The sequence below is a fragment of the Streptopelia decaocto genome (genome assembly GCF_964273445.1).
Source record: "Streptopelia decaocto genome assembly, chromosome: 5".
Taxonomy (NCBI): Eukaryota; Metazoa; Chordata; class Aves; order Columbiformes; family Columbidae; genus Streptopelia; species Streptopelia decaocto.
The window spans coordinates 34,551,649-34,578,868 of NC_138659.1; the positions used below are offsets into that span (position 1 = coordinate 34,551,649).

The 27,220-nt window shown below is 50.5% G+C and overlaps 1 protein-coding gene across 3 annotated transcripts in view; it reads right to left on the bottom strand.

Moving 5' to 3' along the window:
* Positions 1-2,128: 2,128 nt before the first annotated feature.
* Positions 2,129-27,220, bottom strand: part of SGPL1 (sphingosine-1-phosphate lyase 1) — a 231,618-nt gene continuing 206,526 nt past the window's right edge. For all 3 annotated transcript variants that reach the window (XR_014184160.1, XR_014184161.1, XR_014184162.1), the window contains 5 exons: positions 23,148-25,024; positions 18,879-18,995; positions 14,823-15,025; positions 3,704-3,873; positions 2,129-2,335 (listed from right to left, as the gene is read on the bottom strand). The gene's annotated coding sequence lies outside the window, so the exon portion shown is untranslated. The remainder of the gene's footprint in view (positions 2,336-3,703; positions 3,874-14,822; positions 15,026-18,878; positions 18,996-23,147; positions 25,025-27,220) is intronic.

Here is a 27,220-nt window from a genome sequence, read left to right on the forward strand (position 1 = left end):
AGGGTGTGTTTACCAGGAATGGGAACCTTTCCTGTTGATGCTAAATTAACACCCTGCTTCCACTGACCTCCATTTGAAGTCCTCAAGGTCAAGCTGTTGAGGTTGCCAGGGCCTGACGCCTCTTTCTGTGAGTAACCGGGCTGCAGGTGGTTTGGAACGGAGTTTATGTTTCTGGAGTGGATGGGTGTTGGTGAAGAGTCTGCTGGCTGCCCTCCCTGCCTAAAGTTAATTCTGCATTGGGAACCATGAGGATTTTTCAATGTCCCTTCTCAGGCTGAGCTGTGCAGCACCCAGTCACCCCCACAGCATCACTTACCTGGGATAACCTGGATGGAGCCAAGCCGTAAGAGCTCATTAATCCTAATTGCCAGAAAAACACCTCTGCAGCAGGACTCGGTGCTGACGTGGACACACCTGCTGGCATTTGGTGGCATTCCGGGAGGTTCCCTCGGGTGAAAGGGCTGCGCCGAGCCCAGCGGTGACCACGCTCTGGGGGAAGGATGCTCCCCGTGACTTGTTGTGAGTCACTTTGAGTCACATCTTGCCGCTGCTAATTTATTACTAACAGTAATTTGGAGAATTTGCGATTATCGGGTGTTTATCCCCATTTCTCGCCTCCTGGAAGCCAAAGTGAAAAATACCCAGACTGAGGGGTCCCCACTGTGGATTTCTCCTTGGCTCTCTACTCCCTGCTAGGGCTGTTATTGAGGGGGAAACTCGAGCCCTTCCTCCCCGCTCCTGGTGTGTTTCCCCAGCCTGATTGTGCAGCTTTTCAGACAGACGTTTCTGCCCCGTTTCCCCGCAGAGTGACATCCTTCAGAAGGTGTTTTCTGAGGGTCGGAGCAGAGGGCGACCTCCCGGAGAACAGCACGATGCTTCAGAGATAAATGAAGTGCTCGCAACAAAACCTCCTTGCGGGGGGACAAGGGCAACATGAATTTCTCTCAAGGCTTAGGGGACGGCTCAGTGTTTCCAGGAACAACGGGCTTGCATTTGCACTGACAGCCATTAAAATCGTGGGCTGAAGGTCCAACAAATGGAAGGTCGGGTTGTCTGGGTTGGGCAGAACTCCAGAAATCGCCAGGGATATATGTATATTTTTAGCATTTGTCCGTGACCGCCTCCTGCAGGTCTTTCCCACCCAGATTAATGTCTGTGCCCAGCCCAGCCTTAGGAGAAAGAAACTCATCCATTCAAGTTGTTTGGGATAATTAGAGAGACCAAAATAAACAAGCCCAGGCATTTGCAGTTGTCCATCCTGATCCCACCATCCTGCTATTACTCATCATTTGGAAGCAGGAGAAAAGGCAAAATAAAGCCAAGGCTCCTGTTTGTTCACCCTGATGGAGGTTATATGTTAAAGACTCATCATTCCTCTCTCTGCTGATGGATAATGTCTGCTCACAATGATACTAAAGCTCCTAACAAGCTGCATTTTGCTCCCACTCAGTGTGTGAGCATCCTAAGGAAGAACCCAGCCAGGCACCTCAGGAGCAGCACTGACATCCAGTTACGTCCTGTAGTTACCCCAGAGGATAAATGGAAGTGGCACCGCCAGGTTTAATCACCCCTCACACCCCATCAGCCGCTTCCCGGGACGCAGACCTTGTTAACATGCAAAATAATGTAAAGATGCAGGTGGGGTTCTGGCTGGTTAACCAGGAGATGCCTCAGTGAGAATTATCCAATTAAATCTCCATCTCTCCCTTGCTTTCATGTGTGGGTTGCTTTTTTTCTTCCCCCTTATTGTAGCAGCATTATCCAAACCAACAGACACAAGTCCTAATCCAGTGCTCTCCACATTAAGCAATCACTGCAGGCATCAGAGACGCCTGCATGTCCCTAGGTCTCCGGGGTACCGTTCTGAGCTGCTGGGGGGCAAGGAAAGCGAACCAAAACCTAAACATAGACACTGGCACACTCTGCATAGTCTCAGGAGGGGCTGAGCTTGACCCTTTGATTTTTCCCCGCCTCTTTCTGACAGCACAGCTCCGTGATTCAGCTCATCTTTCCTCCTTTGCCACCGCGCCATAACCAAGCCCAAGCACAGCAGAAGTAGGTGCTGCTGCTCAAGTGCTGCTCTTACAAATTAAAACAATGAAAAATAATTAAAAATAAAGGGTAATACCTTTCCAGACCTGCCTTGCAGCGAGAGCCATGGCCAGCACAACCCCAGGATGATGGTGATGGTTCATCCCAATGGCCCTGGGGGATGAAGGAGGAGCTGGTGGGGTTGCTGTGTGACTTCTGCATCGCTCCTTCACCCAAAGTATTCCTCATAACGTGACAACTCCTCTTCGTGAAGCGTTTCCACTGTATTTTTATTGTGGTCTTTCTGGTGAAATAAAAGCAAAAGAAATCAGGGCGAAGCAGCAGTTACTAGAACCCCTAGAGCTAAAGAAAAAAAAAAAATACAGCTTTGGAGTAAAGATCAGGTTCATTTTATTACGTGTACTACATGTTTACCGACAAAACACAGATTTTTGGATGCGAAGCTGAAAAGTTTGAACACGTTAACTCTTTCCCCACCCATCTGCTGGAGGAACAGTGTCTGGGGATGTGTCTGGGTGGCTCCGCGGGGTGGTGGGATGGCAGGTCCTGCAGGAGGGCGCTCAGGGACATGATGCTGCCCCCCTGACAGAGCTCTGGGTGCAGGAGGTGTCTGTGTGCCCCTGTCCTGGCATTTGGTGGGGCCATGGATGCAGCCCATGGAGGGGATGCAGGTGAAGCAGATGCTGCCCCCATCTCCCACAGGAGGGGAACCCCACTCTACCTGGCCACTCCATGCCGTGGGATTTCCTCCTCTCCCCCCGGCTGTGTGTGCCATTACAGCAAATCCCTCTCCACTGCAGCTGCGAGAGTGGCTAAAATTGAGCTCGGTGCCGGGAGGGACCCTCCATCATCTCTGCTTGCGCCCCCCCAGCGTCAGCACAGCCCGGGGTGTCCCGCTGGGCACCGAGCGCGGCTGGTAAAAGCAGCAGTAAATGAAATCACATCAACCTCCCCAGCCAAGGCGATAATTTGTTTCCGTGAGGCCATCTGACACGCAGCAAGAGCCCCATCAGGGCGCCCAGCAGGGAGCGGGGCTGGGAGAGATGGAGGTTGCCAGCATGCTGGGGACCCTGCTCTCTGTGTCACCTCCCGGGGGGGTTTACACCCCTTTGTCCTGCCAGGAGGGCCTGAGCCCTGATGGATGCTATCAGGTCAAGCCAAACCATGCCAAGGCAACCCAGCGCTGATGCACCCCAGTCTCTGCATCGCCTCTCACCTCTACTCTGTGTGCTTTTGCTCCGTGAGCACAGATCTGCAGCAGAGAGCATGTCTGTCCCTTGCCAAGGAATCAGAGCAGGCTGAGCACCCAGAGACCCTCCTGTATCCCTACAAAAAGAGGGGCACTGCAGGCTGAACACTCCAGGATCCCACACCCAGCAGGCATTGCAGGAAATAGAGTATCTGCGCTCAGCAAGCTCTGGCATGGACCGGTGTTGTGAGCACCAGGTGATGCTACCAGCAAGCAGCCCTGGACATCTCTCAGTTCCACAGGGGAAAAAGGGAGGTAACCAGCAGAAAACCTGGTTCCCATCTAAGTTTAGTCCCAGCATGACTTGTTTAGCCCATGCAGAAACCTAAAAAAGCGCTTTTTTATTTCCACGGGCATGTCATGAGGATGAGGTATTTAAGAGGTAAGGAGCAAAGAGCTTACCCAAGCAGATAAAGCCAGGCTCAGGAGCTTTGATGAAATAGGATTCTCCCTGATAGCTGGGCGGGCAGCGGAGATGGAGCTTTTGGGGCAGGCAGCTCATTCTGAGTTATGTGGAGCTCATTCGGCCACGATGGAGCCTGAACATCACCAGGTGCGCAGCTTGGCCTTGTCTTCTGATGGGAAAACAAAATTAGAGAGAGCAAACCCAACCGAAGGGCTGAGGAAGGAGAAGGCAAGATTAAAAAGCAGAGCCGACACCTTTGGCTTGTGTTGTTTTCCCCACCTGCTTGGATGTGGGGTGGGATGGAGGCTTTTTTACTTCCCTCAGAGGGACCAGACCTTTGATTTCTCTGTTGCTGTCTTTGCAATGACCCTTCCAAGGGGTGAGGAAAGGGCTGTGCCACCTTAGAGCAGCTTGTGTGACAGCTGTGCCGGGGGGCTGGCAAGCATCACCGAGCCATGCTGCTCCCCAGACCTCCTTCCGTCTGGAGGCAAAGCCAGGCCAAGCACCGGGCAGCAGGCAGAGAGCATCCCCGGCTGCACCAAGGAGGAGCTGCCACGCTCTCCTGGTGCCAAACTGCATTTCAGAGGCTCTTCTGCCACCCAGCCAGCTGGGAGGGCAAAGAGGGGCTGATGCCAAGGGCTGCAAATGGACCAGCAATGGTGCTGGCAGAAGATGTCCTGCGCAACCAGCTCCTCTGGCTTTGGTACCCCAGGTTTCACCCATCGGGGTGACTTCGCACAGGAGCAGATGATGGAGAACTTTCCGGGGTGCAGAAAAATGGTACTCACCAGCCAGGAGCAATTTGTCGCTGCTTTGAGAAGCTCGTGGCCCGCATCTCACAAGTCTGGCTGGCACATACACAACCTACCAAAGGTAAAGCCATACACCCTCAGCCGGAGATAAATTTTGGTGTGCATTTTGAATAGCAAATGGGGTGATATTTACTAGATGTAAGGCAGGGGAGGTCTGTGATATGGCATACACAGGTGTTTACCTTGCTTCGGGCTCCTCATTTCTTTATCTTGGTCAGGTAAGCACTGGAAATGTCACCTTCCCACGCCTGTAATTAAACCCTGCGACACTTGTCCTGGCGTGTGCATACGTGTCTGTGCGCACACGCTCCCACGCACGGCTTCCTTCCTCTTTATGAACTACCCCAAAACTTCCTTTTTGCTCCAAATCAGCGATGCAGATGTGCACCACGTAGCTGGATGTTGCCATGGAAACGGATTTTGTCCTCCTGTCCCCCCGACCCCTTCCCCTAGACAAAGAAAGGGAAAAAAACCCCAAAAACCAAAAAACCCAAACAATTTTAATAATGTCATGAAAAGCAGACAGGGATATAAAAATCCATTAAGAGCTGGAGTGGTCCTCGCAATGGGAAGTGCTCCATCTCCTTCCCTTTCTGTCGCTTGCTCTCTCTTCAACCCCCTGAAAGGTAACCTTTAAAACACACTCAGCAGCCTGGTACTTAAACCTCTGGCATTTACCTTCATTTCACTCCGGCTTTTATTTCTTTGGAGGGGAGGAGGGCTTTTATGTTATAAGAGGACAAGTTGTTTTTTTCCCTTCCCCTCGGCTTGATTATTTTCCCCTCCTGTGCATGTGGTTTCTTTTTCCCACCCCCGTCCTTGTTTCGTGGTCACCAGCATCTACGCACAGAGCCCTGGGGTGCTTGGACCCTGGTGGAGCAGGATGGAGAGCCAGCCTAGCCTCCAAATCCCCCCAAACCACCACTCTAAATGCAGGAGAACGGGGAGGTGGGTGATGCTGGAGAGGGAACAATGGCTTGGGGTCCCCAATGGGCTGCAGGAGGGGATCCGTGCCAAGGAGGCTGTGCTCCACAACAGAGATGCTCAAGCCGCAGCAGCCTTTTAGGGCTTTTTCTTCCTTTTTACTGCCACATGTATACAGCCTTCAAAGCCCTCCAGAAAAGAAAAACTCTCCTTAATATTCCTCTCCTCCAGCATCTCTGCCCACAAAGTAATCCTTCCTGACAAGCTACCTGCCAAATATCCATCTTCGGTGAGGTCTCAGAGAAACGCCACTGCTCTCATCCATCTGTAACAAAATGCTGGGCCCTGAAATGCTTACCCCAGGCTGCCTTGCAATCAGGGCTTTGCTCCAGGCTCCCCCCCACAGCCTCCCATGTTTTGGCCCATTAAGAGCTCGACCTGGGGAGCCATCCAGCAGGGAACGCTTTGCAATGACTTCATTACAGTCCTGTGAGTCCCGACATGAGCTCTGATGTCTCCTACTGAAGGACAGCTGCATGTCATGCCAGATCATGATTTTATCACAGTTTGCTTACTACATGTGCTTTTTTCTCCCCCCACAGACCCTGATCAGGAGTCGTGTGGCCAGCAGAGCATCCCCATTCTCATTACAAAACCAAAATCTTGTATTTTCTAGGTTGCAAGAGAGCTCGGAAGCACGACCTAATTGTGCCCAGACACCTGCGGTCAAATCAACTATATTAATAAAAGGAAAGTTGCCCATTTTTTTCAAAGCCATTCATTAATTTCAAGTGTGACCCAGCAACAGAGACATGAATTATTATTCCTGCTAACCCAGCAGCACCTGCGATCCCAGGCTGACCATGTCGTGCACAGCAGAGAACCTGCTCCCAAACAGACACCCCAAATCCCTGGGAGACGGGTGCAGCCCAAGGGTGATGGGGGCACCCAAAAGCTGCTGTGCCTCCCCAGCCCCACTTCTGCACTGGAGTTACACCCTGGGGACATCTCGTGCCTCATAGCCCAGACACGGGGAAGGACAACCTGGGTGTTGATCTGCTGCGTCGTCAGGGAGCCCACTGACAGTTTGCAAGAGAGAATCTGAGTATATACAGTGTAGACTGGACCTAAAGTGAACTGAGTCAATGCGTAGAAGCTTTTTCTTGTTCACAGTTATTGTCGGGTTTTTTTTGGTTTGTTGGGGTTTGTTTGTTTGTTTTTTAAAGGGAGTGATACTCTGTGGCTCATAAAGATCAAACCTTCACCTCTTCATGGCTCTGCATCAAAATAAGTCAGCATAAAGTAATCTGTGCATGGGCCCAGCGCTCTGAGCGGCTCCAGGTACCAGCTGCTCTTCAGATTGCCGCTCCCTCTGGCTCGGGCCCAAAGAAGCATGGCAAACAATCAGCACTACAAACAATCATAAAGAAAACAAGGCTTGCTCGCTAATTGCAACAGATTAAAACCACCCAGAAACAAGTAAAACACAAAATTATGCAGATCAACCATCTCACAGCTGCTGCACAATGGACTTTTCTCCAGCTCTACAGGTTGGAGAGGACAGACAAGCCTCCTGGTGAATGAGGTTTCTTTGGGACACACCGTGTCACAGAATCATTTTGCTTGGAAAAGACCTTTAGGATCATCGAGTCCAACAATCAACCCAACGCTGCCAAGTCCACCTCTAAACCATGTCCCTGAGAACCTATGTACACATCTTTTAAACCTCTCCATGGGGTGGTGATCCAACCACTTCCCTGCACAGCCTGCTCCAATGCTTGACAACATCTTGGGCTTGACCCAAATCAGATGCCTTCAGAAACCCTGCAGAGCCAAGATCATGGTCCCAATCCATGCCCCTAGCCAGGGACAAGAGGTTTCTGGGTCCTGAACCAAAGCAAGCAGTGCCATGAATGGAAGCAAATACAGAAATCATCAGCAATGCTCCTCTCAGCAGAGGTGCCCAGGACAGCCAGGTGAACCAGGCGACGGATAAACCCCACTTGGTCATTTTTGCCAATCCCTCAACCAGGGGAACAGGTTTTCAGTTACATTTAGATGGCGCATCTCTAGACGAGGAGGGAGTTTCATCTAAAGAAAGGAAACAAAAAGTGCAAAGGTACGAAATGACCTGAAAATTTTGTCTGAGCACAATGGGATGGGGCTCTGGAGGAAAAAAAGAAAAAGATAACAAGAGAAAATCTTGACTCTTCAGTGTTTGCAGAGATGAAATTGGAGCCTTCTGGTCTGATACATCGATTGTGTTTCATTCCTCAAACAGTTATGTGGCCGTACAAATGACAGAGGATGCAGCATCCACTCACAATTTGCTCGTTAACCAGTGTGGATCTCCGTGGAGCGAACCGTGGCGGCCAGGCTGGGATCCATAGGAATTCAATCCAAGGGAACAGCCACAAGCGGCTTCCTTCCTGGGCACACGTCCCAGCTGCAAATCTCACTTATACTGTGGATGTGCCGTCTTAAAAATGCCCCGGTCCGTGTCTAAAAGTGCATCAAGATGAACTTGAGCGTAGAGCAGCTCCTTAGACCTGAGCTTCCAAAGAGCCCAGTCATCAAATTCCCCTCACTCCTCAGAGGGCACCTAATATATGGCTGCATTTTTAATCTAACTAAAAAAGACACAGCAGAAATGCAAGAGGCTCTGACATGAGTAATAGAAACCAGCAGAGACAAGGAGAGATTGATGGGCCAGGGACTGGCAGTTTCAAAAAGCAGCTGGATAAAATGGCTATAATAGAGCACGGACATAACTAATGGTCCTGGAAAGGTATTTCCCCTTTCTCAGACCATGAAGACACACAGGAGGGGGAGCCCGATTTCCATTTAAAAGGGAATTTTTGCCTTTTTTTGAGTGGAGTGGGATGATTTACTGCAGGAAGTCCCTGCCTCAGGGTACAGTGCCCCATCACACCATCCCACTCCAACCTTGATGGCTCCATTTGTGGACCTCTTGCCAGCCCCGGCATGACTTCTCCAACCTTGCTAACTCCTGCAGTTGCACAGGTATTAAAATGCAAAGCTTCACGGAAGGAGATGATGGGAGGGAGATGGGGAGAAGAGCAGCAGCCAAGTTTTTAAGATGAGCACAGCCCCCTGGTGAAGCATCTCTCCAGTGCCCAACCAGGACCTCTTTGGGAGGTCTGGTTGGAAGGGTCCTGCCGCTGGCATTGAGGCTTGGAAGTAATGCTGAAGGCTTCACGGCATGAGATGGCTGCAAAGGACCTTGCCTAAAAACACGGAAATCGGCAAATATCTCCAAACATTGACTTCTGCCAACAAACACATTCAAACCAGCCAACAGGAATAAAAACTAGCGTAGCTGCTGCTCTGGAAGCTGGTATTTAGATAAGGCCTTCCCTGCCGGGATTTATGGTTCTAATTTCAACGTGACATTCGTGTTGGCAAAGTCTTGCCATGGGGCAAGTTGTTCTTCTTCTGAACAACAGGCTTGTCCCACCGGTGCCTGCAAACCTGGTGCTGCTGGAGATCCTCGCTGGCCCTGGAGTTCCCCATCGCCACCTCCAGCCACTTTTAGAGCTGTGTTTTCCGGACTCGCAGGCAAATTCCTGAGGCAGCGCTAACACCTTGTTTTCCCTCCTCCAAATCTGCAAAGCCATGTTTCAAGTGAAAGCAGAGAGGTGTTTGACCGTAAGAGGCAGTGACAAGGCCCTGCGAGAAGTGGACCCACAGATGCCACTAGGGTCACGTCAATACCTTTCTGTTTGTTTTTATCATTGCCAATCTTTAATTTCACCCACTTTTAGAGCTGGTAGCTTCCTGGGAACCCTCAGCCACCTGGGGGAACCCCTAGTCATTGCCCAAACATCAGAGAGGGTTGACAAGCGTGCAAAAGGAGAGGAGCTTTCCGTCAAAGACCGAGGGGAAGGATCACAGGCAACAAAAGCTTGTTGACCACGTAACACAGTCTACTCATTTCCACACTTTCCTCCCAAATGGACAGATTTAAGGGCCATATTGCTCCTCCTTCTCAAGGAGAGGCGAAGTCTACTAGTGCGGTTGCCGTTATATTAGCATCGGTGACACAGGCTTTTAACCCTTCACCCGAAGAAGTGGAAGGTATCTATGGTACCAACTAAGATTTCGTAAACAGAAAACTTCTAACAGCTTAGACCACCTATTAGACACAGGCAATCTGCTTCTGCCTATTCCCTGGGTGCCAAAAATCAGAACAAGGCAGCAGTAAAACACGAGCTCTGCAAGAACACACATAACTGGGGATACTGAAGCCAAAGGCACATCCTGGCTGAGCAGTAGGGCCGGGGGGTCTGGAGGGATCTCCAGGGGACGGGGGCTTCACAGACAATCCGCTTTCTTTTGCCTTTCCATCACATTTGTCCAGAAGGGCTGGGAGAGCATGATAGATGGACAGGATAAGGGAGCCTTCAGTTAATTCCACTTCAAACCCAATTTCATTTCCTTTCTAATTAGAGCAGCAGGCATGTTTTAACAAATGATTATCTCTCCTGGACAGTTGTGTGTATTCTTCTTGGCTAATTTTTCAGGTTTATTTCCAAGCAAAGGTCTGTTGTGATTGTAACATTAAAAAAAAAAAAGGAGCAAGGCAGAGCACATGCAGTTGGGATGATGTTCTGCCAGCGACTGGGACCGAGGTTTCCTTTTGCATTCCTAACAGTGAAAACCAGAAGATGCAGCACTGGTAGCAAAGTACAGTCCTCAGTAAAAGATTATTAACGGCTATATATAAAATATAAAAGAAAAAAAATAGGAAAAATCCCTCTACAACAGGCATTCAACACTCATTGCCATGCTATAGCCACCATATCTCCTACCTGTGCATCCCACAGCATCCAGGCTCCTGAGCACCCACATCCAACCCCTCCTACACAGCAGACCCTGGAGCTACCAACACCACCTACAAGCCCCTTTTAAAGCCGACAGCAAGGCTAGGGCACAGGTGAAGGGATTACAGCCCTGATGGGGGTAAAACCTCCGCAGGTGGACACAGTTATCCCTAAGGTACAGTGGGAGAAGAAATGCACCTGCCTTGCCGCAGCAGGTCCAGCCCATGCACCATCTCCGAGAGCAGCGAGTCTCACCGAGGGTTAACCGCTGTCATTCCTCGCCTCCAAATCCCGCTGCTCGCAGCCATTTCTGCCTTGTTTCCCTGGGATGTGTCATGACTCCACTTGGCTCGCTCCTCCAACCGCGGGTGCCAGTGCTTGGCTGCAAAGCTGAGCTCAGGGGAAGGGGTGACGGGCTGGAAAGCGAGTGCTGAGCCCCCTCCGTGACACCCCTGCATTGGCATGGGGGTACAGCGAGGCCATGGCATGGCCAAGCCCCCCCAGGCTTGCTTAGTGTGGGGAGAGCAGGGCTTGTGGGGGGTGGCCACTAAGCTCGCCGTGTGGCTCCCTTGCCATTGTGCCACGCTGCAAGCATCCCCCCAAACTCACCAGCTTCCCAGCAGCTCATGACAAGACAAGAGAACCCACAATGTTTTCCCCCAAAGCTTTTATATTTGAATTTAACCCCAAAAAATAAACTCATTTGGGTAAAAGGACCCAGACCACAAAGCTGAGCATCCCTCCCCATCCCCGGGGCTGCCCCAAACCCCACGTCACCAGCAAAAGGCTGGGAAGCCACGAACCCCCTTTTCTGCTTTTCTTCCACACTGGCAGCCCCTTCCCAGATGCAAGACGTAGTTTGTTTTCCCTTTCCCATGACCTCACCTCCATTTCTCTTAGTGCTGCCTCTCCCCTCGCCAAGGACACATGCCGGCCAGCAGCAGCACCCAAAGTGGCGGGGGAAAGGGTATTTTTTCAGTAAAAGCTTTTTTTGGGCACAAAAAACAGTTTCGCACCCAGGGACTTGCTGCTATTGCAGATGCTTCATGTTGCCAGGATGGTGCTTTAAATATTCCCACCCTCTTCATGACCGGGACCTGGATGAAGTCCACGGGCTCTCGTGCACCCATCCCACAATAAACACACGCTGCACTGAGACAAGAGTGGGAAAACAAAGAGCGATCTAAACACTGCTGTTCCTAAGTGATGCAGTTTTATCCCTCTCCAAAGTCTCAGACTAGCGCTTAAGTTTCCTGCGCCCCATAAAAACTCATTAAGCAGTTTCAGTGCGACCGGAGCGGTCATCTCGGTGGCATTTTCCTCCCTCAAAATGAGATGCGACAGCTCCCAGTTAATAAGCCCAAGAGGAATACTTATAAAATAAGATGGTGTCACAACGTGTTGTTAAAATAGCAGGTGAGCCGGCCCATTTGGAGAGGCTTAATGGCCCCAGGTTTTAAAAATATCTGTGCCACATTTTGCCCGACGGATAATAAATCTGCGGCAGATATGGATTTTCCTGCCTGGCCGCTGCACTGAGCTCCAGCTCGGTCTCTGCACCCCAGGGAGATCTCACCCCCCACACAAAACCCTTGTGCTTTTGCCATCGTGTTTTTGGGGATGGTGTCCCCTGCATGGTTCTGCAAAGGGGGTTTTGGTGGAGGCAGCGGTCAGCATTGTCCCTCATGGGAATATATTGCCCCACTCTTGATGCTCCTTCCTTCCAAGCATCTCTTCCTTGCCTCGGACAAACTTTTGGGGGATTAGCCAGGGCAAAGATGCTCCCACCCGTGACATTTTCACGGTGGGGACAAACTGATGTCATTGCAGGGAATGGGAACCAGGAGCTCTCCTCCCATCCGGACACACCGATAAGACAGACCAGAGCACTGAAGGCGGGCACGGGGGTTTTATCTTGATTTTTACCTTGCGCTATTTGCAAGAACTTAACGCACAGCGTGAAATCTTCCGAGTGACAAGTGAAATTTAGTTAGCAGAGCTTCTGTTCTTCCCAATTTATTACTCCGCTGGAGAGTTGTGCAGCCTTAAGGGCTGGAGGAAGGAAAACACAGAGGCGCACACACGCACCGACAGAAGCCGGCAAACCAAACCCAAGGCTCCCGCTGAATTATGACTCACAATTTATAAACCATTACGTGCAATGGATTTCAACTATATTTATTGCAATACGGCTGCTAGCAGTTCAAAAATCAATTTGGTAAACGTGGAGGGAAAGGGCGAAATTATTAATATGTTTTATATAAACGCCGTAGCTTATCCTTTCCCCAGTAAATAACTGCGGGCCCTCTGCTTGCTAAAGGCAAGGGGTTTGCCACGAGGGACGGGATTCACCCCCGGTTGCCTGACACAAGGGGATGGGAAGGGAGGGGAGGGATGCAAAGGGTGTAATAAAGGCAAGGTGCCACAACAGAAGATGGAAGAGCCTTGGGACAGGCATAGGGATGGGAGGAGGAGACTTGTCAAGCAATAAGATGTTGCTTCAAAATGTTAAGATAGGAGAAAATGTGTTAAAAAATAAAATGCCCTTGGTCAAGAGGTCCCATCTTCTGAGCTGGAGATGGATCATGGAGGGCCACGGAGATGACCTCCTCCATGTACCCAACCAAAGGCCACGTGTTTCTCAGCACTACCCAGACAGAAAGAGGCCAAAAGCCAGGAAGTCAAGCTCACAGCCACAGCGAAGGTCCCTAAAAGGTGACATTGTCAGATGGCCTAAAGAAGTAGGCTGTGTCACCAACACAGGCAAATCATGCCCGGACAAGGGACCCCAGGCAAGGGCTGGCAGCAGTTCTCTTTGCACGGGCACCGAGGGGAATATTTCATTTATACACCGGGAGGTGATGGATGGAGACATCATCTCCAGTTTGCACATCTCACCAGGGGAAACACAAGCCCAACTTCATCAGGAAAGCTCTCGAAAGGCTGTAAGTGAGGTGGTGGCTGGTATATCCGCTGTTGAGCTCCCTGGGAAATCGGGGCGCCTGCTGCAAAAAGGTTGGATGATATCGGCTTTTCCTTTTTGGTGATGTGCAACCATCTGGTACACTCCAAGGGAGAGGGTTTCTTCTCCAAATTAAGAAATGGAATGGAAAAGTATGAGATGAGGCAAGAAGCGGAGGGGTGTTTTCCGTGTCTTTAAGGATGACCTTTTCCCAAGTTCCTTCTGTAACACTGGGAAGGAAACTACTTCTATTTTAAAAGCAAAACGGGGTTTCTCATATGTTCCCATGATTCCTGATGCTAGCACTTTAAATTAAACATTGCAAAGAGCCACCACAAAAATAGCGATAGCAGGAATGAATATCCTCTGGGCAAACATTGCAAACGCTGCCTGATGTGTTCACGGTAAAGAAAAGATCATTCCTCTCCTTGGCACCTTTTCTCTGGTTCTTCTTATGCAAAACATCCAGCTAAGGAGAGTTTCCCAGGCCGGTCAGTGGGGCAGATCGAAGCAGCAAGTTCACAGGTAATTATTTATGTGTGAACTCAATCCAGCAAGATTAAATCTGAACTACGTTCTCTGCCAGGGTCCATTTTCCCTTGGAGTGATGTGTTATACAAGGCTTAATTACTCGGGGAGGCAAAGGTTTGAAATGCTCCGAGATTTGTTAATCCTGCGTGTCCGCCGTCTCTCTCCAGGACACATCCCGCCCCACTGACTTCTGGCATCTCACATTTCGGAAGGGGAAACAAGAAGAAGTCCCGTGATTTACGTGCCCAGCCGCTGCCAGTCCGCACAGCTCACTTATCCAGTGCCATAAGCCCAAGAACAAATTTGGAAGTGGCAAATGATTTCCAATAGCTGGTTTACCTGAGGACACGTCGGGCCGCGGTGGGTTCACGGGCGGTTTGCCAGAGGCCAGAGAAACTCGATTCACTTAGCAAGCTATTTGCATAGAATTATTTGCTGGGGTCTGCTCACCACCCAGCAAAGTTTGGAGGCTGACTCTTCCCTGCACAACCCAAAGTCATCCTGGATTGTGCAAGATTTGTCCTTTTCTCCCTGGGGTGAATTGAGGACAGAAATATCATGGTGGTTCTCAACTGAGCTCACAGCTTGGGGTGGTGGCAGAAGAGGTGGAAGGATCAGTGATGCTTCATGCAAGGCCACTTCCTCCGGGATGCTGCGATGCTCAGAGGTTGCACGAGCTCCAGGAGGGACTAGACGAGATCATGGGTACGACCCCACTGCAGGCTGTTAAACAAGCAGTACTTGTGTTTGTCTCCAGGTATCCCCAAGGAAAGTGGGCTGATGATGAGAATCAGCCCCTGACGAGTGAGACCAAACAGTAGTAACGAAGGTTTTGCGGAAGAGGAGACCCATAATTTCATCCCCCATCCTCGAGGCAGGAGGGGAATCACTCAAATCAGAATTTGGCTCACAGTAAATGCACCTGCCTCTTGGGATGAACATCCCCATCCCTGCCTGCTGCGCTGAAAATGTTTTCCTGGCCTTTACAGTGCGAAACGGCAGTGATGGGAAATTAACTGGTTTTACAGGAATTGTTACTCACCATTAAGCTTAAACGACCTGGAAGCCGGGCGAGGTGCTGGGCTTCCCAGCATATCTCCTCCTCTTGCTCTAACGCGTTCCAGAGCGCTGCTTTCTTATGGCCACTTTGCCAGCCTGCTGCTGGGATGACTTTTGCTTTGGAGAAAGCAGAGCTGGCGTCTCCGTGCCCAGAATACGGAGGTTCTGCTGGGGTCTGTGGCTTTCCTGAGGACAGCAAAAGGAAGAAAACGGGCGCCTCACTACTGAAAACATTTTCCCTGAGCTCATTCATACAGTCATTTTGCTTGGAACAGACCCTGAAGATCACCAAGTCCAACCATTAACCTAACACTGGCACCAGACCATGTCCTTAAGAACCTCATCTATACATCTTTTAAACACCCCCAGGGATGGTGATTCCACCATTTCCCATGCACGGAGCTACAAATCTTGGAGAGGAACAAGGCCCATGCCCTTTGGCTTGGGGTGGGGGGGTGCTAGGAGGACGGGTGCCCCACCTGATGGGCAGTTAAGGTGCAGCTTCAGCTGAGGAAGGGGACTTGTGGAAGACGGGCACGCTCAGCTCAGGTAGCCAAGCCAAGTGTGAGCAGGCAGCTCCTGGGAAGGGATGGAGGTCTTTCAGCCCCTCTGGCTGCTCCTGACCCACATGGTCCACGGCCACTTGCATGCAGCAGTGTGGGTGCTGCGGGTTTGCGTTCGATCTCTGCAGGACTGGGCATTGCACAGATGCTTTACCCATCCAGACACCCACCTCTCTGCCTGCCCCGGCTGCCTTTGCAGCGCTCAGGTGGCCGCACGCCTTGTTTCCCCCCAGTTTTACGCACGCATTTTGCTATCAGTGCTGACAGACCCACCCAAGGGACGGGAGAAGTCGAGCAGGATTCACAGCTTCCCCTTGCCCTTCCTGCAAAGAGGTTTCAGCTGAGCACCGGGGAAAGAAAAATGTGCCTTGTGTAAGGTGTGACAGCTGATGACTTCTGACATTTATCTTCCCTCCCGAGGAGGACGGGAGAAGTCACTTGTGGCTGGTTTCACCTGGCTGGCAGGAATCTCAGCGCTGGGTTTAGCCTCGGGGAGACAGCCGTGTTTCCACAGGCCAACACAATGATGTGCTGCAAAATGCTTTAACGAGGGGCTGCCTCAGGTTCAACCCCACGTCTTTATACCTGAGTCACAAACGTCACCTGTAAGCGTTCAGAGACCAGTGAGGGACACAGGTTGCTGTTCTCCTACTAAACCAGTTTCCTTTTAATGAATAAATCCCCTTTCAGACCAACTTGTTAATCCGCCCATTGTGGAAGACTTGACATCACACGGCTGGAAAGATGGATGGCACAAGTGGTGTATAGCTATAGGAAATGAAAACAAGACTCACGGAGAAAGCGTTGCCTTAGAGCCTGGTTCCTCAAGCAGAGATGTTTGGTTAACAGTTGGACTTGGTGATCTTCAAGGTCTTTTCCAACCAAAATGATTCTACGATTCTAAGGAGCTGCTGCTCGTCCCTTCGGCTGCCCAGCACCAGAGAGCGGAGGGGCACGGGGTCTTTTCTCAAGCGCTGCTGCAAGGTCAGGATGCTCTGCTGGAGCAGAACTCCCTGCGGAGGATTTTGACAGCGGAACATCCACTGAGCAGAGCATCAAGAGGTCTGCTGTGACCTGGCTCAGTCCCAGGTGGAAAGCAGCTCTTCTCCCACAAGTCTGCTCCCTGCATCGCTTGGCAGCAGAAGATGTTTCGGGGGGGTTAACACCCTGCAAGCATCAGCAATAAACTCTGTGATCAAGGACAAGAGGGGAAAGGCAGGTGGGGTCCCTCCTGCTCATTTCAAGTTGAGGTGGCGTGATGGAGAACAAGAAAATTCATCTCCTTAAGGAGCTTTTGACTTTCTTTTTTCCTCCCCTGTGCCTGTGTGCAAACTTCACCACCATTGCTCTGTACCTCTAACAGCTTTAGGAAGAAGGGCTCTGTGTAGGGGCTGGAGGGAAGGCAGGGAGGAAAATGTGTTGGGTGTTACTAGGCAGAGGAATCGCATCAGTTCCCCAGAGAGGAGCAAAGCTGGAGGTCAGGACAGCCTTTGTGGCAAGCACAGATGCGCTTTTCAGCTCAACCAGAAAGGCCTTTCTTATGTCCACACACGCAAAGTGCAATGGTATTGGAAATGTGCCTTTTTTTATATATATATATATATATTTTTTTTTTTTTTTTTTAAACTGGTAATGAGTTCTGTTGCTATGAACTCCTACCTCCTTCCAGCTGAGTATTTAGATACTTCTGGCATTCTGCAAAATCTGTTTTCTCCCTGTCGCTGGTTTTCCCCCATTTCTGAAATGGGGAAGATGTAAACCAAGCAGACTAACCGACCCTCCCCTGGTGGATTCTGCTCGGAGGCTTTCACCTGAATAAGTCTCTGATGGCTTTTCCCATCAGTGGCTGTGCCAACAGCCACCAGAGGTATTGATCAAGTACCGAGTCACTTTTGAGCCAGCACAGACACTTGTAAAGAGAAAAAATAAAGTCCTGTAAAGGGAAATCTATCTAAGTACAAGAAAATAAGGAAAGAGAGGGCTAAAAGCATAGGTATTAAATGCAATACAATCTGGCTTTATAGAGAGTCCTTTGTAGGCAATTCCAAGTTGCCTTACACGAATTTAAAAATGATTAAAGGTAATACCTCCCTGAAAGAGCTGTTCCATTTAGGGATGGTTAGTCTTTTTTTATTTGTGGTATTAATGCAGTGCCTGAAAGGCCTATTCATGGGTCCTATTGTACTTGGTGGGATATTAGTGCAGAACAAGAGGGTCCCACAGGGGAGGTGTAAGAGAAGAGCCACCTGATAGATACTGATAGAATCATCGAATGGTTTGGGTTGAAAGGGACGTTCAAAGCTCCCCCAGTGTCCCCCCTTCCGTGAGCAGGGACATCTTCACCAGCTCAGGTTGCTCAGAGCCCCGTCCAGCCTGGCCTGGGATGTCTGCAGGGATGGTTCATCCACCACGTCTCTGGCCAACCTGGACCAGGCACTCACCACCCTCAGGGCCAACAATTTCTTCTTCAGTTGCCAGGGTAGAAGGAGACCCATGGTCCATCTGATCCATAGCAGCCTTAGCACATCAATGCCAAGTGTGGGGGTAGCTGAAGGACCTGGTGCCTCTGCCTCATGCATGGGGCAATAACCTCAACTGCTGAAGGAGAAAACAAGTGACAGCATGGGCTGTGAAGATGAGGAGATTAGGACCAGTCACAGCAGCTTGCCTGCTTCCATTCTTCCCTGATAATATGTGTATAGCAGCTGCAGAAAAGATACTGGTCTAGATGGGCTTTGACTTGACCTCGTCACAGCCTTTGGAGGTGAAGCTGGTATAAGAAGCTCCCACAGCTGCCCTTTCCCCTGTACCTCCTGCCTCTTCCCGCCACACTGCACGAATCTCTCTAGATTTGGGGTTGTGCTAGCAAAAACATTCTGGTATGAAGGGTAAAACACAGCCTTTATGGAGAGGTTCCAAAACAAACCACTGCCCAGTTTCCCTTGTGGGACATGCAACACAGCCCCTGCAAGTTTGGGGGGGGATTACCCCATGCACAGCCATGGGGAAGGGGCTGCCTGCGGATGCTGAACAAGAACAGCCACAGGCTGCCTAAAAGTGGGGGATGCATTGGTGCAAGCATGAAAAATAGGAGAGCTCTTCTAACGGAGGGGGGAAAAGGCAGCATTTTAATTTTTGGTGGTAGTAGGTACTTAGTTTTGTGCTTAAAAAAAAACAACAACAGATTCTATATTTAATTCAGCTCTAGGTGTAACATACCTTGGAAATGAGAACAGGATTGGTGAGCTGTTAAATATTGCCTTTCCATAATTCTGTGTGTGTTTATGTCTGATGCCTGCAGTTTTTCTCCTCTCCGTTCCCTTCCTGAAAGCATAATAGTGGCTTTCGCTTTTTTATTACACGGTGCATCTGTTGCCACTTCTGTTCAAATCTTCCAAACAAATGCATTTCCCCCCCGATCACCAGCACTTCAAAAAAATGACAAAAGAAGCATCATATGTGCAGCTCTTGCCTACCTGTGTCCTTTGCTTGGTGCGGGGCTGTGCCTCCCATCCTCTCCCTGGCATCGCTTGTGCTGCATCCTGGGGGTGCCCAGGTCCCAAGGATGCGGGTCCAGAGCTGCTCTGCCCTGGCTTTGGAATAAACAAGGAGAGTTTCACCACAAGCTCAGAGGGGATGTTAGGGTGGGTGCTCCTGTGCCCATCCATTCAGCCCCGAAATTAATTGTGTTCCTCCCATGGAGTGGGATGGGGGTGTCAGAGTCGCCCACCAGGTCTTTTCAGCGCAGAACGTAGGATCCAGATGAAGAAAAGCACAGTTGTGACGCTGGCAAAAATCTGCCCCTTTGGTTTTATCATTTTCTTCCTAACACTGGGCCAAATGTGGCTGCAGCTCAGCTTTGCCACATTTAAGGACTTTTGGCCCCCTTTTTTTTTTAAATTCCCCCTTAATGCCTCAGACAGCATTAATTTCTGTGTTTAATAAAGGGAAATTTGACCCGCTTGCCTGTGCCTGCCCTTCCTATGCCCAGCCTCCCTCTGCTCCCTTCTAACCCATTGCAATGCCATAGGTCAGGGGGCTCCACGCAAGCAGAAGTTGGTGGCCGGTGTGAGCAAGCACTCTGGGGAGCAGGACCTTGTATTTTCATCTGTTTGGGCTTCAATTTAAAAAAATATGAGAGAGGAAAACTTCCACACTGCGGCTGCTGTTTCTGAAGCCCAAACCTCTGCCAGATGCCAGCAGAGGACCGAAAAGCCACCTCCGCCACATCACCTATGGCCCCAGCACCATGCGTCTGGGTGCAGCCCGCCACAGGATTGGACCCAACTCCACAGTTGTCTACACCAACCTCTTAAATTTCTCACGCTGCTCCAGCTCCACTTGTAACAGGAGCAGTGATATCGCTTTGTTAGACAGAAACTGGGGAGGTGATGAGCATGGACTCAGATGGATCTCCTTTACCTGTGTTGAGGTCCTCCTCCTCCTTCTTCTTCCTCCAGCTGTGCTTGATTTGACAGTTGATGGCAAAGCAAACCCTTGCTGTCTTCTATCCATGGTGCTTTCACACAAGCAACCACAACCTGAGCTCCTATCTGTCTCGCTTGGGGTTTGACTATCATCTTCTTCAGCAGTCAGCTTACCAAGGTTAGCTGAGCGCCACCAGCCCCAGAATTAGGGTTGTCTTTCCCCCACGTGACAGCTGACCAGCAGCATCTCCCTCTGCATTATGGAAATGGGACCTCTACAATCTGCCATTTTTTGATACCCCAGCACAGGGTTAGTCAGCTCTCCAGGTGACAAGAGTGTCAATAGACCACAGTGTCTTCTCCAGACCAAGATCCACGGTGGATACTGGGGCCACATCAGCCACAGCACAAAAAGGATGCGTGGGGATGTCGAGCACGGATGGTTATCAGATCTGCTCTCCTCACTCTCACTCCTTGTCCTGTCTCAGAGCGGGAAGCATTATTTATTATACATTTTTGCTTCATCTAAACACAACCAACCATTTCTTGGCATGTCATCAAAGATAAATAGCCTGATCCTGCTTCCATCAACGCGGAAGGAAAAATTCCCCTTGGCTGCTTCTGCTACAGCCTGAAAACCCCAAGAACATCAGCATGGGCTGACAGACTTAAATCTCTTCTCACCTTTTTTGCTGTCCTTCCTCTGCCACTAGACCAGGCTCCCTGCTGGGTTAACCCTCCCTCCCATCCTCAGGAGAATCATCTCTCTCGACCCAGCTGCACAACGCCGCCTTGGCTGCAGAGAAGGAAGGAGAAGCTGCATCTAGGAGCACGGCCCTGAAATATTTAGAGCTTCGTGTGCTAAATCCAGAGCCCTGGAGCGACAGCAGAGAGGCTAATGGCGCGGATGCCGGCCCTGCCATGGGGGTGAGGATTGCTGCGGGGGCAGCAGAGCAGCATCGCGCACGGTGGGTTGCTCACCCCACTTGTTCGACAGCTAAATAAAGGGTTTCAGTTTCAAAGGCCATTAATCTGGCATCTCTCATCAACTCCAAAATGAAGCCAAATCCAAAAAACAGGACAGGAGGGAGGGGTGTGGGGGGGGAAGTGTGTTTCTTTTCACTTTTCAAATTTGTAAGTGTGTGTGTTTAGCGCTCATGAAAATGTCAAATCCAAAGCAGAGGGAACTAGTACATCATCTGTCAGAACTGCAGCTGGGTTTAGCAGCTCAGCGTGACATTATAGCGGCACAACATGGGAAGGGAAAAAAAAGCAAGCGAAACTCCACAAGTGTACAAAAAGCAGAGGACGAAGGCCTGCCTGCCACATCAGAGGTCGTTAGGAATAAATCTGACACATAAAACTGAGAATAAAATGCACAGTAAGCTTGCAAGAAGGTGCATATTGTCTTAAAGGCTATTTCTGTCACTGCCTTATGCTACAACTCTTCCTGCTACAGGACACAGAGCAGTGCACGCTTTTCACCATCTCTCTCGTGTCTTCGGCTCCTCTTGTCTCCGTCTTCCTTCAGCCTCCCTTCGAACAATCAAAACCAGTGTCACCATGCTTCCCACCCACGGATCTCAACAAGCCCCCAGAGCCTTCTTTTCTCCATCTTCAGGGGAAGGGGAGTGGAAGAAAGCAAATGACTTGATCACAGGTCACACGGTGGTGGTGGATTCCAAAATCACGATGCCCCAGCAGCCCTGCAGTGCAGACACTGAGCTTGTAGCAGACCCACATTTAGAGCCATAGGATCATTTTGGTTGGAAGAGGCCCTCAGGATCATCGAGTCCAACCACAACCTAACTCATGCACTAACCCATGTCCCTAGGAACCTCATCTACACATCTTTTCAACCCCTCCAGGGATGGTGACTCCACCACTGCCCTGGGCAGCCTGTTCCAATGCCTCACAACCCTTTCTGTGAATACATTTTTCCTGATAGTTTCTCTCTGTTTCCTCTTCTGGATCCCCAGAAGCTTTGCTCAGACCCATCCTCAGCACCCTTCTCAGCTGGCTGTGCCCCTGGGACCTTCACATCTCTCCATGACCTTCCTGCTTCCCCGAGTTTGCTTTCTCTCTGTGTTTCCAAGCACTCTGGGGAGCAGGACCTTGTATTTTTAGCACTTGTGCCGTGAAATGCTAAGCAAATTCCCAGTGACATATTATCAATAGTCAGCGCTATTAAAAATTTCCCCCAACTCTAGCGAAAGCCAGCCAAGGACTGAGCAAAAAGCAGTCGATTTTGAGTCACTCCAGTCCCCATTGCTGTAGTGTCTTAAGAGATGGTTACATGGAGATGTCCAGACGGGGTGGCAATGGGTGTCTGGATGTCTTCCTGGGGCTCGTGGAAGGTTTTGCCCTGGCAGTGAGCAAAGCCCTGGGCCGGTGTGGCCCGCAGCAGGTTGGGAAGACTTGCCTTAGGTAGAGTTAAGGCAAAAAGCCCTTCGCTCCGCAGGGATGGAGATGGGGCCGGAGGAACTATTTGCTGTAAGTCTGCTATAATTACAGGTAGGTGCCCTCAGGGACACCCACGCAAAGGGGAAAGCTTGGTGTAAGAGCGGGAAGCGAGGGCTGGGTGCCCCCCACCACCCGCAGTCCCGCAGCCAGGGGTCTTGCTTGGCCACGTAAGGGTGAATGGCTCTCCGCTGCTGGCTCAGCGATGTCATTTAGAAAGAATTAAGTAGTGTAATCGTATCTTCTGAAGCAGGTAATGCTGCCTGATTATGAGTAGGGGAGGGGGAATTAGAAGCCAAGGCAAAGACAGAACTGTTTAATGGACCCATTAGAGGGCATTAGCCGATAATAACAGGACATTGCTGGCATTTTAAAGAGCGGCAGCGCGCGCAGGCATCGCCTGAGCTATAGGCTTGGGGTACGTATGTGCTTCTCCATCTGTCACGCTGTCTCTGGCCAGCTGTAGTGCTTCTCTTGTCCCCCAGGAAGTGACTCGCTCAGGGGCTCTCAAGCCTCGCCAGGTACTGGAGGAGGCACCGGGGGGTTGGAAGTTGGAGGGCGGCAAGGTGACTGTCCCCAGGGCACATTTTTGGCTCATAGAGCTGTGTGGGTGCAGCGGCATCACACCCATCTTGCAGTGGGCATGGGAGCCCTGATGCTGCAACCCCAAGGCTTCCCAATGATGACCCACAGGTCATCACCACCTTCTCCTCTGTGGCCTTCTGGGTGACCCGTGCCACCCAGGACCCAGCGCAAAGAAATCTCAGCGATGCTGGGAATGTCACCTGAACCGCTTTCTGCTTTCCCAGCTAATTCATCACCCTCTACCTCTGACACTTGGGATTCAGCATCACTCACCAGGGTGGGAGGAAGGCCCAGGTCCGGCAGCACCATCCTTGCGCTTCTCCCCCATTCGGTCCGGTCAAGGAGCATCAGCTTCTCCAATTGACGAGGCAGTTGCGCTCAAAAAACAAAGAAATAAACATAAGCCAAACCACAGCTCTACAAATAGGACCCAGCTGGGTGGGGAGGATGATATTTAAAGACTCCAGAGAAATGGAGACACAGGCAAATTGGATACATATGGGGTGGGGAGGGTGGCAAAATAAGCCCAAACAGAATTTCTCATGGATCTAGCATTCCTGTGTATTTCAGAACAGTGCAGGATGCAGTTGTCCCTCCCCGGGACCAGAGAGGGACCTCGCGGGGGCAGCAGCATGGGTGATGGATATAACCTGTTCAAGGATGTATTTCTTCCTTCCTCTCTGCCTTTCTCCTTTTCTTTCTCTGCCCTCCCTTCCACACCCCCTCCTTTCTTTTCCCCACTGGGTCTTTTCAGTTGGTAATTACAGCTGAAGTGGACAATCTGTCTTTTTATTTTTAGGCTGGGTGTGCTGCCAAGGGTCAGCGGGCTGCTGGAAGCAGCGGGGATGGCTGCACAGGGGTCCTGTCCTGTCCCCCACCACCCTGCGGGGTCTCAGCCTCCCTGCACAGGGCAGATACACCCTCTGGTGTAGGGGTGGGAGCAGGCTTGGGGTGGATGCTTTCTGAGCATCCCTTCACCCAGGCATCCTGCAGGCATCCCTCCTTGGCTTTGGGTTAGTCAACTCCTGCTCTCCAGTGCATTTTTCCTCCCCTTGCCCCATCCTTTCTGCCCATCTGAGCAGTTTTGCTAATAAACCGTTGCACCTCGTTGATGGGAGTGAGGCGGGAGATGCTGCTGGGCGCAGGGTGCGGTGGGAAGGGGGGGGTCCTGGTGGGAACGAAGGGGGTCCCGGCAGTGCCCAGAGCAGTTTGGCAGCAGCATCAGAACCTACTGGCTCTGCGGGTGCTCTGCCAGATAACAGTCTGCGATAGCCCTGCACACATGTGCCAGCGAAGATAAATCCTTCATTCAAAGGGGAGCAGCAAGGGCAAGAAAAAGCAGAAATTTTTAAAAAAGGGAAGAAGAAAACAATTAGAGTGACTTATGATTTAAAGGAAGGAATTCAAAGTCTCCGTTTCCCTCCTGGGTAGCTGGAGAGTTTTGTCGTCTTTCAGCTATGTGAGATGCACAAGCCCCAAAGTGTGAAGGGGTTTTGATAGACCTCACCCACACTCAGCCGACACAAGGGATTGGGTTTTGTAATCTCCCTTTGGCCGGTTTGCCCCAAGGTTGGGGTTTATTCCTGCCCCAGAGCAGCTGGGACATCCAGATGTCACACCGGAGACAGCGGCCGCAACTGGGGAGTGGAAAGACTGCAGTGATTGGGCCACATTCATTAAAGGCAAGAGCACAAAGGAATGCAATGAAAGTATCTAATAAAACACCCGGCAAGCTTTGGGGGTGAAAGTTTGGAAAATCTAGCCTGTAAAGCAAAGGTCTTTAAACACCGGTAACAACTTTCAGTTCCTGCCTCCTTGTACTGAACTTGGAAGAAGGAGAAAGAAGAGTATATTCTGTATACTCACATATTGGATTTGATTCCCTCAGTGGCAAGATACCACACGTCAACTTAGGTACAGGACCTACCCATACTGCTTATACTGTATTACATGCAACAACGTTAAATTCTTCCATTTGGCTATGGTATTTTAGTTCACATTTATTTCGTGTTGAGAGCAAGCACATGCCAGCAACTGCAGTTCAGCTCAAAAGTACAAACTTATTAGGTCTTACTTGTCTGCTTGAATTTCCAAGTCTGCCAGCTGGGACATCCGGATGTCACACCGGAGACAGCGCCCGCAACTGGGGACTGGAAAGAGAGCGGAGAGCAAATTTCAGCCTCAACAGCTGTCTCGGTTGCTCCTCTGTAATGCCCCAACTAGACACCAGAGCAAAGGCGGTGGGAGCAGAGCGCCCGGTCTGAGTGAGGCACAGCACCGCGCTCCGCACGCGAGCCCGCACCCTGCTGGAACTCAGCACAAATGCTGCACTTGCTCTTAAAAACAAACCTGTAGAAAATCCGCTCCGCTTGGAGAACAGGACAGCAACACAAATGGGCTTTTCTCCAGCCCTCAGGGCCAGGACCAGAGATGAACACACCGCCTTTCTCACCACACTTCAGACCTGCAGGGACCTCATGTCATGGTGGCCTTTCCTTTCCCCCTTCCCTTCCCTTTCCCCCTTCCCTTCCCTTCCCTTTCCCCTTTTTCGTTTCCTTGCCTTTCCCCTTTTCCTTTCCTTGCCTTTCCCCTTTGCCTTTCCCCTTTCCCCTTTGCCTTTCCCCTTTGCCTTTCCTTTTCATTAACATGAAGAAGCCAAAAAGAGACAGGCAAAGCAGGATGGAGCCCGAACACAGGGCAGGTGCAGAGCCGGAGCAACGAGCCTGTGAAGTACAAGACGGGCTATTTGATACAGCAAACACTCATTAGTAAAAGATATTGTTGCCGGCAGGGAGACAGTTTCTGGGTGATTGAAAGCAGAACGGTTTGGAACAAACTCAATAAGACCCGCCGTGCCTTTTGCTTTTAAATATGCTGTTTTGTCTAAGGCGGCGGTTTTCGTGGAAGCGCATTGATGGAGGCCAGGGGGTCGCCAGGGGGGTCGGGAGGCGCGATGACGGGTGCGGTGGTCACCTCAGTCCGGGCAGAGGTGGTGACCCACACCTGGACCGTCTCATCCACAGGCAGATGTTTCACCACAGTAATCTTTGACAAAGACCCCAAGCTTGTGCTTCAGCGTGAAATGTCGCCTCGAAACCTGATGTCACAACCTCAAAAAAAACCCGCTGCAAAGCCAGTTTTGGGGCTTTTGAGTGGCCCAAAGCTGAGGGCAAGGCTGGTTTTAAGTGCCTTCATTTTCCATGTCTTTCACCTGGTTATCACACGTGCCCAAGGTGCCAAGCTGTGAGGCAGAGGATTCCCAACGGATTCTCTATTTACTGTCATTTATAAGAGGCTTTAGGACGGATTTAATTGCTGAGGTCTGGACTAGCTATTTCCAGTTATGACTACGAGTGAATAAAAGTGCTGGAGCCCCTGTTTTAATTAAAAGACATGATATCTGTTCCTACCTAGCGTGCAATAGCAACAAGAGCAGGTTATTAGGAGAAGTAATACCAATCTAATCCAATCTGATCTCATCTGAGTAGTTATTAGGCCTAGCTAACTACTGGTATTGATTTTATTACTAATATCCCTGCCGCAATAAGAAATCAAGCGCAGCGCATAGTTTTGCATCATTCATCATGCTGTTCATTTGTTTGGCTTCAGATCAGCTGAATGTTTTCCCCCTGTTCACAAAACCTACGTACACGTCTCTTCTCTTGGGTTTTGCTTCCTCTTCCTTCATCTTTACCTCTTCCTTGCTACCTCTTTTGGTCGTCCCCTCTCTTGAGTTGCCCCTTGCCCTCTATAAAATGACTCTGTGCAAGATCAAAGCCAACACATACATTTTCCATACTCTGAATTCCGCCAAAGAAGCTTCCAGCAGTTATGAGTCAGCAACGCAAGGCAGAGCTGCTGGTCACCGAGAGAAATTGCCAGGAATTTGGGGAGGATGAATCACCCTCAAAGATGGCCGAGAACAGAAACAGGCACAGAACCTTTTGTCCTTTCTCTTTGTCATTCAGGTCATGTTCAGCCCAGGCTTGAGCAAGGAAGGAATTATCTTGCGTCTCCCCGTAGGAAAGAAGCTGAATGTGCTCGGTGCTGGAGCAGCTCCGTCCATGAAGCCACACAAAGCTTGGCTTTGGCTCCTGGTGTTCCCAGGGAGTCTGATTCAAGCCGGGGTTACCTGCAGTTCCCTCGCAAAGCTGTCTGTCACCTCTTGTACCGCTCAGTCTCTTCCTTATTCGCCCAAGAAAATAACAGCTCACGCCGCTCCCAGATGCGGAAAAAGCCCACATAATTGGTACGCTCTCCACAAAGTACATCGCGACCAACAGTGTGGCTATTTGGAGCGCCAAGGGTGGCTTCATCTTTTCAAAAGTGTCACTGGTTTACAACCT